We start from the raw sequence: 12097 nt of genomic DNA on the forward strand, positions 1-12097 counted from the left end.
GTGGTCTTGTTTTAGGTTCTTCTTTGGTGGGTTGACTATTCTTATCTGTGAGCTGTTGATGAAAAAACTTGGGCCTGTTCTATCGATTCTATTTTGATTTTCCTCTCTTTCCATGTAATTAACATCCCTTCCGGGATTAACCATTTAAAATGGATTCCTTCTTTATTTAAATCATTAGCTAAAAATTTATAATCTTGTCTTATCATCCTCACTCTCTTTGGAATTTGTTTTAAAATCCTAATTTCTCTGCCTTTATATGATATTGTTTCCTCCCTAGACATTTTCAAAATTAAATCCTCAGACATCTCCTAGAGAAGCGGATATGAATTTCTCTTGGACAGTTGTTACGCCTGGCGTAGCTTGTGCTAACCCTATATACCTCATCAAACTCTTTAATTAGATCATCTTTTTCCTTTCCTAGCCATTCAGCCAATATTTCTGCCATCAAATGTTCCAATTCTTCATTTTTGGCTTCCGCCACATTCTGGAATCTTAAATACGCCATTGCTTTGTCCATCTCGAGGTGGACCAGAGAGTCTTCCGTTTCTCTAAGTACATTTTTAAATTCCTCATCCATCCTTTCAAAGTTAGTCTCCATGCGTGTTGTTCTACTCTCTATATCTTTTATTTTCACTTGTTTCTCTCCATGGCCTGCTGTAGAGACCCTATCTTACCCTCCACCTTCGATATATCCGCTTTCATTTCAGCCTTCAGTTTCCCCATCTCATCTTTCAATTTGCTTATATCTGCTCTAGTTTCTTTGTGATTTTTAATCATCATTTCTTGCATTTTAGATATAGCTTCCTGCAAGGCTAATATGGAAGTTTGTATATTAATATTGGGGACATTGGGCTGCTTTTCCCTATTAAAGACTCCTCGATAGTTTTTTGAGATGTTGGTGGGGTGGCTGTCAACGTAGTCGATAGGGTCGGGATAGCCTTCTTTCCTGTTTTTAAGGCCATAGTTGTTGTGGATGTCATCTCTCTAAGTATTTGTTTTTGTTGATGCACAATTTTAAATATATTATCCCAAATCACCATTCAGTATTTGGGTCCTGTACTTGAAAGACTATTCACGTATTTCAATTTTATATCTCACTCCACAGTCTTTTCCCCTATATCATAAATAGATATCTGCAACAATATTCTAGTCTATGTAATAAGAAAATTGGTCAGCAATAGTACATCAATTAACACTTTAAGGGCTTAATCTTAAATGTCATAAGTAGTCTAAATAATTTATAAATAGATTATATCAACAAAGTTTATCCCTTTTTACTATTAATACTTACAACAGTAAACTCTTAACTCTTTGATAATAGTGTATCCTCCTCTTCCCCCCCCCCAAGTAAGTAAAATTATGTAAAGTATTTAGGAGATACAATAGGGAGGCAGGGGGCAAGATAATAAGAGAAGGGGTAGAAGAGAGATTACCACAGCTTCAGAAAATCAACAAACAAACAACAAGGAAGTCATCTTAAAGAGAAAATAGTACCCACTTAGTAAACTTAAGTAGTACCACGTAATAAAGAAAGCAAATTGGGTGAGCTAAAGTTCCATCTTCCAGCTAGAGGTTTCTTTTCAGCCTTCCAATCAGCAAATGGTGAAATGTGCTGACTAATCTGCAGTCCCAAAACCGTCTTTCCCAGCCTACTGTTCGCCTCTGCCTTCTTCCTCTTGCTGCTGCTTCTTTCTTTGCTTTCCAACTTTTAAATCCACATACAAATCTTCCAAAGTCCAATATAATGCTCAATTTATCTTCTCCTCAATATTAAGTAGATGTAATAGTCATGTTGTGCTCAGATCTGAGGATTCATAAGACTCAATCAATGTCAATATTCTTTCACCTCCATCGCCTCCCTCTTCTCAAATAGAGTCAAAAAGAAAGGTCCAAGAATCAAATAAAGCCCCTCACCAGTTCCGGACCTCCAATCTCCAGGTTTTAGCAATCTCCCTTTTTCCCCAAAGCTTCCCCTTCACAGGGTAAAACTGTGTTTTCCTTCACTCTCCATTATAATCTTTCCATTTTGCCAATTGCTTTTCTGGCCGCTCTCCGCCCGACTTCCAAGAGGTGCTTATCACAACCAGGAGAGAAGAATTTATGCTATCATTCTTCTGTCATTCTACTCCCTTCAGACTTCAAAGAATCCAAGATATAAACCGTTTCTCTGTTCCTGTTACTCGATCTCGCAGGCTGTCACTGCTTTGCTTATTCACTCAAGTGGCAGACCGGATTGGAAGCCGCCATAAAATGACAGCTTACTCTTTAGCGCCGAGCTCGGGAGCTTCCCTCTTCACTGTCGGGGAGTTGCCTTCCCCCCTCTGCAGCTCGAGGATCTCCACGTTGACACGAACCTCTCCGGGGTTCATGTATCCCTGGGGGATCACTCCTGACGCCAGAAAAGGTGTTCGAAGCCTGCACCAGACTTCTTCACCTCCGTTCTCCTGTCCTGCCACTCTGCTTCTCCTTGGACAAGTTTTAAGAGACTGGAAGCTATTTGCAGAGTTTTTGTGAGTTAAATATAATAATGCTTTGAAGTTTATTTTGGAGGGGTTAATAGTTAACAGGAGGTTGGACTAGAAGACCTCCAAGGTCCATTCCAACTGTTAACTTTCTTATAGTGAAAGGTTGACTTAATGAACAGACAGTAGATTCGTATATTTGGGATATTTGTTCAGAATGTGATGTAAAATAGTAATTTAGCAAGCATACATGAAAAATGTATAATTATTTGTAGATCTGTAATGCAAGGAACCAATCATGTTTATTTGAGATGCAGGTATCAGCACTGAACCAGTGTGAACATTGTATCTTACTGTTACTTTTATACTTGTTATATATACTTTTTTCATTGTTTCTTATTCTGTATATTGTCTTTTATCTCCAGGAAAAAATAAACATACATATAGTTTAGTTCAGGGGTGTCCAACCTTTCACCTTCCCTGGGCCACATTAGAAGATGAAAATTTGGTTTGGGCCGCACATAAAATAAAATAACAGTAACAATACCTGATCATCCAAAAAAACCATAGAAAACATAGTTAACATATTAAATTTATTTGGAAATGAAGTTAGTGAGATGTTTTTATTATTTATTATTAATTATTTATTAAAAATTAATTTTTATCACTTTTTTTATCACGGTTTATTTTCCGGCCAAATTTTGCGGGGAGGGGGAGAAAGTTCGCCCATCTCACGCCTACCTCCTCTCCTGCAAATGGCCCGGCTGGATGAGGGAGGACTGGAAGGCAGAAGCAGCAGCAGCGGCGGGGGCAGAAGCAGCAGCGGCGGCGGCGGGGGCAGAAGCGGTGGCGGGGGTAGAAGCAGCAGCAGTGGTGGGGGCAGAAGCGGCGGTGGGGGCAGAAGCGGCAGCGATGGTGGGGGCAGAAGTGGCAGGGGCGGCAGAAGCGGCGGCGGGGGCAGAAGCGGTGGTGGCGGCAACAGCAGGAGGTGGCGCTCTGACGGTGCCCGCCTTTTCTGTTGCTGCTTGGCCTGGCGCTCACCTTGCCCCGCCTCGCACCTGCCTCTCCTCCTCCTCACTGGCTCTGGCATGAAGGTTGTGGTGGGCACTGGGCCGCATTACGAGGCGACCTGGGCCACATGCGGCCCTTGGGCCGCAGGTTGGACAAGCCTGGTTTAGTTTATTGTCATTGCACATCGTACAACGAAATTAAATACCATCTTCAGTGTACTATACAGTAGAAGTCAATAGAGTTACTGTGGGATAGAAGCTGTTTTTCAGTCTATTTGTCCTTTTTATTATTCTGTACCATCTGCCATTCAAACAAAGGTTGCCCAGGATGAGATGGATCTTTGAAAATGTTTTGAGCTTTCTTAAGGCAGCAGGAGCTTTAAAGCTCTTCCAAAGAGGGGAGAGGGCAACCAATGATCTTCTGTGCAGTGACATTAACCCTCTGGAGTGCTATCCTATCTGCCACTGTACAATTGGCAAACCATACACAGGTGCAGTAACTTAAGATACTCTCTATGGTGCAGCAGTGGAAGGTCACCAGCAGTTTTTCATTCAGTTGTTGTTTTCTGAGAAGACTCAGGTAGTGTAATCTCCGCTGGGCCCTTTTGACCAGTGCTGCAATGTGAGCACCCAGGTCAGGTCCTCTTTCAGGGTAACACCCAGAAACTTAAAACTGTCCGCTTGCTCCACTCGGTCTCCATTGATAAGCAAGGGCTGGATGTCTGATCTGTTCCTTCTATAATCCGCTATAAGCTCCTTGGTCTTATTGGTGTTGAGGACCAAGTTATTGTCTCCACACCACAAAAGTAACTGGTCCACCTTATCTCGGTAGGCAGACTCATCCCTGCTGGAGATGAGTCCCACCACTGTTGTATCATCTGCAAATTTAGTAATAGTATTACTAGAGTGAGTGGGAATGCAGTCATGCACATAAAGAGTATAGAGTAAGGGACTCAATACGCAACCCTGTGGTGTACCAGTGTTAAGAATAAGGGCTGAAGAGGTATGATTACCTAATCTGACCCTCTGTGAGCGGCCAGACAGGAAATCCATAATCCAAAGGCAGATTGAATAAGAAAATCCAAGGTCCAGAAGTTTAGACTAATCTGCGTGGAAGAATTGTGTTAAATGCAGAACTAAAATCTACAAAAAGCATCCTCACATAGCCCCTCACTGTTCTAGATGAGTCAGAGCAGTATGAAGAGTAATGGCAATAGCGTCCTCTGTAGATCTATTTCTTCTGTATGCAAACTGGTGTTTATCAAATGTATGCGGAAGACCAGAAATGATGTGCCAGGAGACCAATTTCTCAAAGCACTTCCTGATGATAGGGATGAATGCCACTGGACTTTAATCATTGAGGTTACTGATAGGGATCTTCTTTGGCAGTGGACCAATGGTGGAAGCCTTCAAACAAAATGCAATAGTGGGCTGGGATAAAGACCATTTGAAGATCCTGGTAAAAAAGGGAAGTTATCTTAGGCCTAATTGATTTATATCTTAGAGCAGGGGTGTAAAGCTCAATTTCATTGAGGGCCAGATCAGCATTGTGGTTGTCCTCCAAGGGCCAGGGGTGAGAGGAGAAGCATGGCGGTTATGGCCACCTGGGTGTGGCCAGGGGCGTGGCCATCTTGAGGTTGCTCATGTGGGTGGTGCCTTTGGGGGCCAGGCAGGATTGGAGAGGGAATCTAGGGCTCTCTGGTGGGTGGGACAGTGGGCAGGAGGCTTATCCTACAGGATGAGAAGCAGGGGGCAGAGAACTACAGCTAGAAACTGTTGACCACTGCATGCTCGCCACCCTGTGTGTGCAGAAGGGATGGTTTCCAGCTATAGCCACAGCCTGCTGGCCCCTCAGCTGGTCCATGCTATGGCTCTGGAACCTGCTGCCAACATTGGGCTGGCTGTCCAACCAGCAGGTGGAGACAGAGAGAAGAATGTGATGTGGACCACTGGATGTTTTGGCTTGTGGTTGTAGAGTAGGTTGCCATTGGTCATCTTCTCCTCAGCCCCTTTCCAGGTCTTGCCCTTGGCCTCTATGTGGAGTGTGTTCCCATCACATACCCGATGTAGCAGCCCACAGCAGTGCCGAGGTGCGTCGGGTGCACGAGAACAGTACTTCACCAGCAGGCCTAGCAGGAAGCAGGGGAGGGCATGGTGCTTCCCCATCTGCTACCAGACCCAACAAGCAGTGCCCAATTGGGCTTTCCTGAAATGCAGTAGGTGGCGAGGTAGGAAGCAGCACCCATCCCAAGGCTGGAGGAAGTGGGCCTGTGATGACCCATAGTCTCTCAAAATAACCCAAAACATATATTAAAGTCCGATAAGGCCTTCAACTTAACTTCACTGTTTTATTAGGCACAGTTTAAAGTCACAAAAGTAAATAATGAGATAAACAGAAAACCAAAACAAACCGCATTGATGAGAGTTCTGAAGAAAGCTGTCAGTCTGTGCTCCATTCAAAATCCAAGAAAGAAATACTCAGACTCCATAGATTAGAGCAATTTTTTTCTTTTACTGAAATTCAAAGTGGAAGCAACAGGTAGAATTCTGAATCTAAGAAATTAGGCGCGCAGATCACATATACAAAGGGGTGAAATTGATTCCACCCCCCAAAGTCCAAGATCTTCCTCCAATAAAAAGTTCTGAATGTGATCATGTGGGCATCTGCAGGTGGTGATGAGGCTTCTGTCTGTTGACCTTGACATATTTTGATAAAATTTAGCAGTTGCCCAGTAGAAAGACAGTTGAGCAAGGAAATAGAAACTTAAGAAGAAGAATTCTATACTCCCCCTCCTCCTTCTCATATACAGCACAGGAATGTAACACCTCCAGCTCTCTTCCCTTCCCTTCCAATCCCCCCTCCCCCCATTCCTAATGACAGCCGAAAGATGATGCAGAGCAGTGAGAAAGATGCATAGCAGTAGAAAAGATATAGAAGAGATCTTGAAGGCTGACATTCGGACCCCCTAGAAAAAGGACATAAGAGAGAATAACATAAAATACATGTTAACAACTGCATACATTTCTATGGTTTGTCAGGATACTTTATATGAAAGTCTTTGACCAGTTCAGGAGCCCTAATATCTTTCTCACTTACCCACTCAGCTTGGGATGAAGGGAAATGTTTCCAAGCTACGAGGTATTGGAGACGACCTCTTCATTTCCGAGAGTCTAAAATCTCTCTAATTTCAAAACGTTGTTCACCCTCAATCAGCAATGGTATGGGGGGGATCAGTCTGGATCGGTCTCAGTCTAGAGGTATGCTCGGGTTTCAACAAACTAACAGGGAAAACCAGATGAATTTGACGAAGAGTTTTTGGTAGTGTCAATTGAACTGTCACCGGGTTCACAATCCGTTCAATTGGGAAAGGACCCACATACTTAGACCCCAATTTCTTCGACTTCTGGGTGGTCTGTAAATATTTGGTCGAGAGAAAAACTTTGTCGTCCACTTGATAAGACTTCTGTAGAGTTCTCTTTCTATCTGCAAATTTCTTATGAGACTGATGTGAATCATCCAAGGCCAATTGAGTTGGAGTTGGGATATTCATTTGTCCAATGACTGGACGTTGGGTCTTTCACGAGGAAGCTCAGGTATGGGTACAAAATCTTGCCCTGTGGCCACTTTGAACAGGGTAAAGCCAGTACTACTGTGGACAGAGTTGTTGTATGCCACCTCAGCAAAAGGCAGCAGATCAGCCCAGTTGTCCTGCAGATAGTTTATGTAACACCTGAGGTATTGCTCTAACACTGCGTTAGTCCTCTCACCAGCCCCATGGCAATGGTGGGTGGAGCTTAAGCCCTGGGTGGAGCCTATTAATTTCAAAAATTCCCTCCAAAAGTTTGAGGTGAATTGGACCCCTCAGTCAGAAACTATATGCTCGGGAACACCATGCAGTCTATAGATATGTATAATGAAGAGTCTAGCCAACGATTTCGCCGAGGGAATTTTGGAGCAAGGTATGAAATGTGCCTGCTTGGAGAACAAATCAGTTACCACCCAGATAACCATGTGTCCAGTGCCCTCGGGTGGGTCTACTATAAAATCCATGGAGATTTCCTTCCAGGGAGCAGTTGGCCTGGATACATTCTGTAACAGGCCTGGTGGCTTACCAGGAGGTCTTTTGGCTGAGGCGCAAACTGGACAGCTAGCCACATAAGTCTCAATGTCCTTTTTCAATGAGGGCCACCAGAACTGTCGCTTAACCAGGTGTAAGGTCTTCACGAAACCAAAGTGACCAGCCGCCTTGGAGTCATGGGTCTGTTGTAACACTTGGCTTCTCTGGTACGTACAATTTTGCTCCCACCCAGGCCAAGCCATCTCTAATGGTGCAATTATTCGCATTCGCCAGGAACCACTCATCTGTTTTCAACACTTCCTTAAATCGCTCCGTCAGTTCATTGGACAGTTCAGGAGCCCTAATTCCAGTTCCACTTCTTGCTTCTTCTTTTGCGCTCTGGTGACCACTGGGGCGGCCAGCTGTGTGGTTGAAACGATCGGCCTTATCACTTCTTGATGAACACTGTTATATTGAGGCATTCTAGATAAAGCATCTGCCATAAAAAGTTTTCCTCCCGGGATGTACTTCAAGTAGAAATTGAATCGTTTAAAATACTGGGCCCACCTAACTTTCTTGGGAGATAATTTTCGAGGTGTTTTTAAGGCCTCTAAATTCTTATGGTCAGTCCATACCTCAAATGGGTGTTTCGCTCCTTCCAAGAAATGTCTCCAGGTTAATAAAGCCCAACGAACTGCAACAGCTTCCTTCTCCCAGACGGCCCATCTCCTCTCAGTCTCAGTCAACTTATGGGAGGTATATGCTCAAGGCTGTAGTGTTCCCTTCTCATTCATTTGAAGTAAGACCGCCCCAACAGCCACGTCACTCGCATCGACTTGGATTATGAAAGGGGCATCCATGTCGTGTTTTAGTACTGGTTCTGCAGCAAACAGTCGCTTTAGCTTTTCAAAGGCAGCTTGGCATTCCATGGACCACTCCAATGGTTGGCTAGGCTTTGGTTTCGTCCCCCCCTTTGTCTTTAAGAGATTGGTGATAGGCATGGCTATTTTAGTGAAGGACGGGATGAATTGCCGGTAAAAGTTGGCAAACCCTAAGAAGCTTTCAAGTTGCTTTCGGGTTCTCGGTAGGGCCCAGTCCAATACAGCTCGCACCTTCCCTGGGTCCATTTTGATGCCCTCGTGCGAAATGTGATATCCAAGGTAGTCAATTTTCTCTTGATGGAATTCACATTTGGACAGTTTAGCATACAATTTGGCTGCTCGCAGTTTGTGTAGCACTGAGCGTACCAGTTTCACATGGTCATCCCTAGTTTCTGTGTAGATAAGGATGTCATCAAGATAAACCAAAACCCCCTTGTATAAATGTTCGTGGGGCACCTGATTGATCATTTGCATGAAAACAGCTGGAGCCCCCTGTAGGCCAAAAGGGAGAACATTGAACTGGAAACAACCCATTGGGCAGTTAAAAGCAGTTTTCCACTCATCTCCTTCTTTAATTCGGATTCGGTAATACGCCTCTCTCAGGTCCAACTTCGTGAAAATCCTCCCTTTGGCCAGGTGAGCTAACATGTCCTTCATCAGGGGGAGGAGGTACATGTTTTCCATGGAAATAGCATTTAAATTTCGATAGTCAACTACCAAGCATTTGGAGCCATCTTTCTTTTCACGGAACAACACTGGGGCTGCCACCCGAGGCCTAGCGGGTTGGATGAAGCCACGTTTCAAATTTTCATCAATAAACGATCTCAACTCCTCCAATTCCCATGGCGTCATCGAATATAGTTTTGGTTTCGGGAGCATCACCCCAGGCAGAATTTCAATGCTACAGTCTGTTGACCGATGAGGCTCATCGGAAGCCTTTTCGCTAAACACTTCTCTTAAGTCCTAATATTCCTTTGGGATTTTTTCCTCTCCCTCCAAGCTCTCGACACTTGTGGAGGCTGACTCAACCGGGTTCTGAAGTTTCGGATGGGATCGCTCCTCCCCTTCCGGTCACTGATTGGTACGAATCCGTAAGCACCCTTTCCTCCAATTCACATGGTGATTCCACTTGCAAAGCCAGGGCAGTCCCAATATTAATGGATGCTCCATCCCAGGGGCCACAATAAAGCACAGAATCTCGCTATGGGTTCCCATGGTCATCTCTAGGGGTTCCGTTATAAAATGTGCAGGGCAACCTCCCTCCACTGATCCATCCAGTTGGCAAAAGGATATGGGCGTTTCTAAAGTTCTCAGTCTGATGCCCATCTCCTTAACTACTTTCATGCTGATTACGCACCTCATGCACCCAGAGTCTAGTAAGGCTAGCATCTCTCCTTCAGTCCCTGAAGTGAGCACCCTTAATTTTATTGGGATGGTCATGGGGCCCTGGTTTGGACTTACCGGGACGTCGTCTTCTGAGTCAGTTTCACTCTCTTCAAAGAAGGTCAGAGGTCCCAGCTCGTCTCCTGCTGGAGGGGTGACCTCTACAACCTCCCCCGTCTTTAACACGTTTTCGCGAGGCTTGACTGGGTGGTTTTCAGGCTTCCTCCCTGCCCTCTGCGCTCCCTTTGGATCCAGCTTGACCCTGCAATCTGCAATCTGGTGGCCCTCCTTCCCGCATCGAAAACAGGCAGTGGATTTGGGTCTTGCCATTACTCCTCCCTTCCGAGGCTTTGGGGCCTCTCAGAGATGCAGGGGGGGGATGGTTTGCTCCATACAGAGCCTCCTCTGCATCTGCTTTGGATCAGATCTATTTCCACTTCTGCTAGCATGTACCACAGTTGCAGATCATATGGATCCCTTCTGGAGATGCACATGTGGTATGTATCTTCATTTAGGCCATCTTTGTAGGCTTCTATCAGGGCTCCCTGGGACCAGCCTCGGATGTGGCATGCCAGCTGTCTGAACTCTTGGGTGTAGTCAGCAACTGACCTCCCCCCTTGATTTATGGTTTTCATTCTGATCCTAGCCTTCCTCTCTGCTAGAAGGTCCTCAAACCTTCTCCTCAATGCAGTCATGAAGACATTGAGATTCTGCAGTTGGGGGGAGTTATCATTATACAAAGTCACCATCCACTCTGCCGCTATCCCCTCCAGGGCCCTGGTAACACATCTCACCTTGGCTGCTTCAGAAGTGAATTCTCCCTCATATTCTTCCATATAGCTCCAAACTTGTGCCAGGAAGAAACCCAAATCCTTGGGATTTCCCCCAAATTTCACTTCCAATGGAGGCAGGTTGAGGGCTCTGCGTCTTCCAGGGATCACACTTCCCACTGGGGCCCCCGGAGTTGCAGCCGGCTGCTGCGCTGGTGTAGGTTGAGCTAGAGGGGTGGGGGCAGCCCAGCTGCCCCTGGCTGAACTTGCTTCCCCTTCCCCCTCATACCTTGGAGCGATGCGAGGCTTCTCGAAAGCATCATTGAGGAGCTGTCTGGCTTGATCCAGCATGCATTCCCTCTCTTCCCTTTCTTGCCACAGCTGCTCTCTCGCACGTCTTCAGGTTACGTTGACTCCAGGAGGGGGGAGGTCTTCGGGATCGCTCCCTCCAACACCCAATGACCATCTGGGCCTCTGAGCTGGAACTTCCTCCAGAATAAGGTCGGCTAGCAGATCGGCGGCTGGCACCTCTGGTAGCAGCATCGACTGCCCCCCCACAGCTCCCTGGTTGTCTTCTTCACTAGCTGGAGATGACATGATGTGAAACCCCCTCAGAAGAAAAGTTGATATTTTCTCCGGGTGGGCTGATGGTGAGATTCAGAATAATGTCAGTCTGTGCTCCATTCAAAATCCAAGAAAGAAATACTCAGACTCCATAGACTAGAGCAAAGTTTTTTCTTTTACTGAAATTCAAAGTGGAAGCAACAGGTAGAATTCTGAATCTAAAAAATTAGGCGCGCAGATCACATATACAAAGGGGTGAAATTGATTCCACCCCCCAAAGTCCAAGATCTTCCTCCAATAAAAAGTTCTGAATGTGATCATGTGGGCATCTGCAGGTGGTGATGAGGCTTCTGTCTGTTGACCTTGACATATTTTGATAAAATTTAGCAGTTGCCCAGTAGAAAGACAGTTGAGCAAGGAAATAGAAACTTAAGAAGAAGAATTCTATACTCCCCCTCCTCCTTCTCATTTACAGCACAGGAATGTAACACCTCCAGCTCTCTTCCCTTCCAACCCCCGCTCCCCCCATTCCTAATGACAGCCGAAAGATGATGCAGAGCAGTGAGAAAGATGCATAGCAGTAGAAAAGGTATAGAAGAGATCTTGAAGGCTGACATTCAGATCCATGTTTAAAATAGAGGTCGGTTGAAAACAGAAAGAGAAAGAAGGGGACCAGGTTTATGGGATTACTGAAAACAACTGGGAAACTGTGCACAGACCAAGGTAAGAAAAGTGAACTTAAGTATTGCCTTGGTGGTTAAGAGGATTAGGTAGGGCTGTGAGGTGTATGGACAGACCCTAGCAGTCCTTGGGCTGTATTGAAGATCGAATAAAGGTCTCTATAGATGTTGATCTTTAAAATAAGCCAGCGTTTGCTGGGAGATTCAGGTTGATAGAGAAGAGTTTGGATCTTTAAAAAGCTAGTGTCTGCTGGGAGATTCAGGCTCTCCAGGGCAGAGACAGACCTTT

Source organism: Pseudonaja textilis, chromosome 2 (genome assembly GCF_049901715.1).
Source record: "Pseudonaja textilis isolate UNSWEBS1 chromosome 2, rPseTex1.2, whole genome shotgun sequence".
In the NCBI taxonomy this organism is placed as follows: Eukaryota; Metazoa; Chordata; class Lepidosauria; order Squamata; family Elapidae; genus Pseudonaja; species Pseudonaja textilis.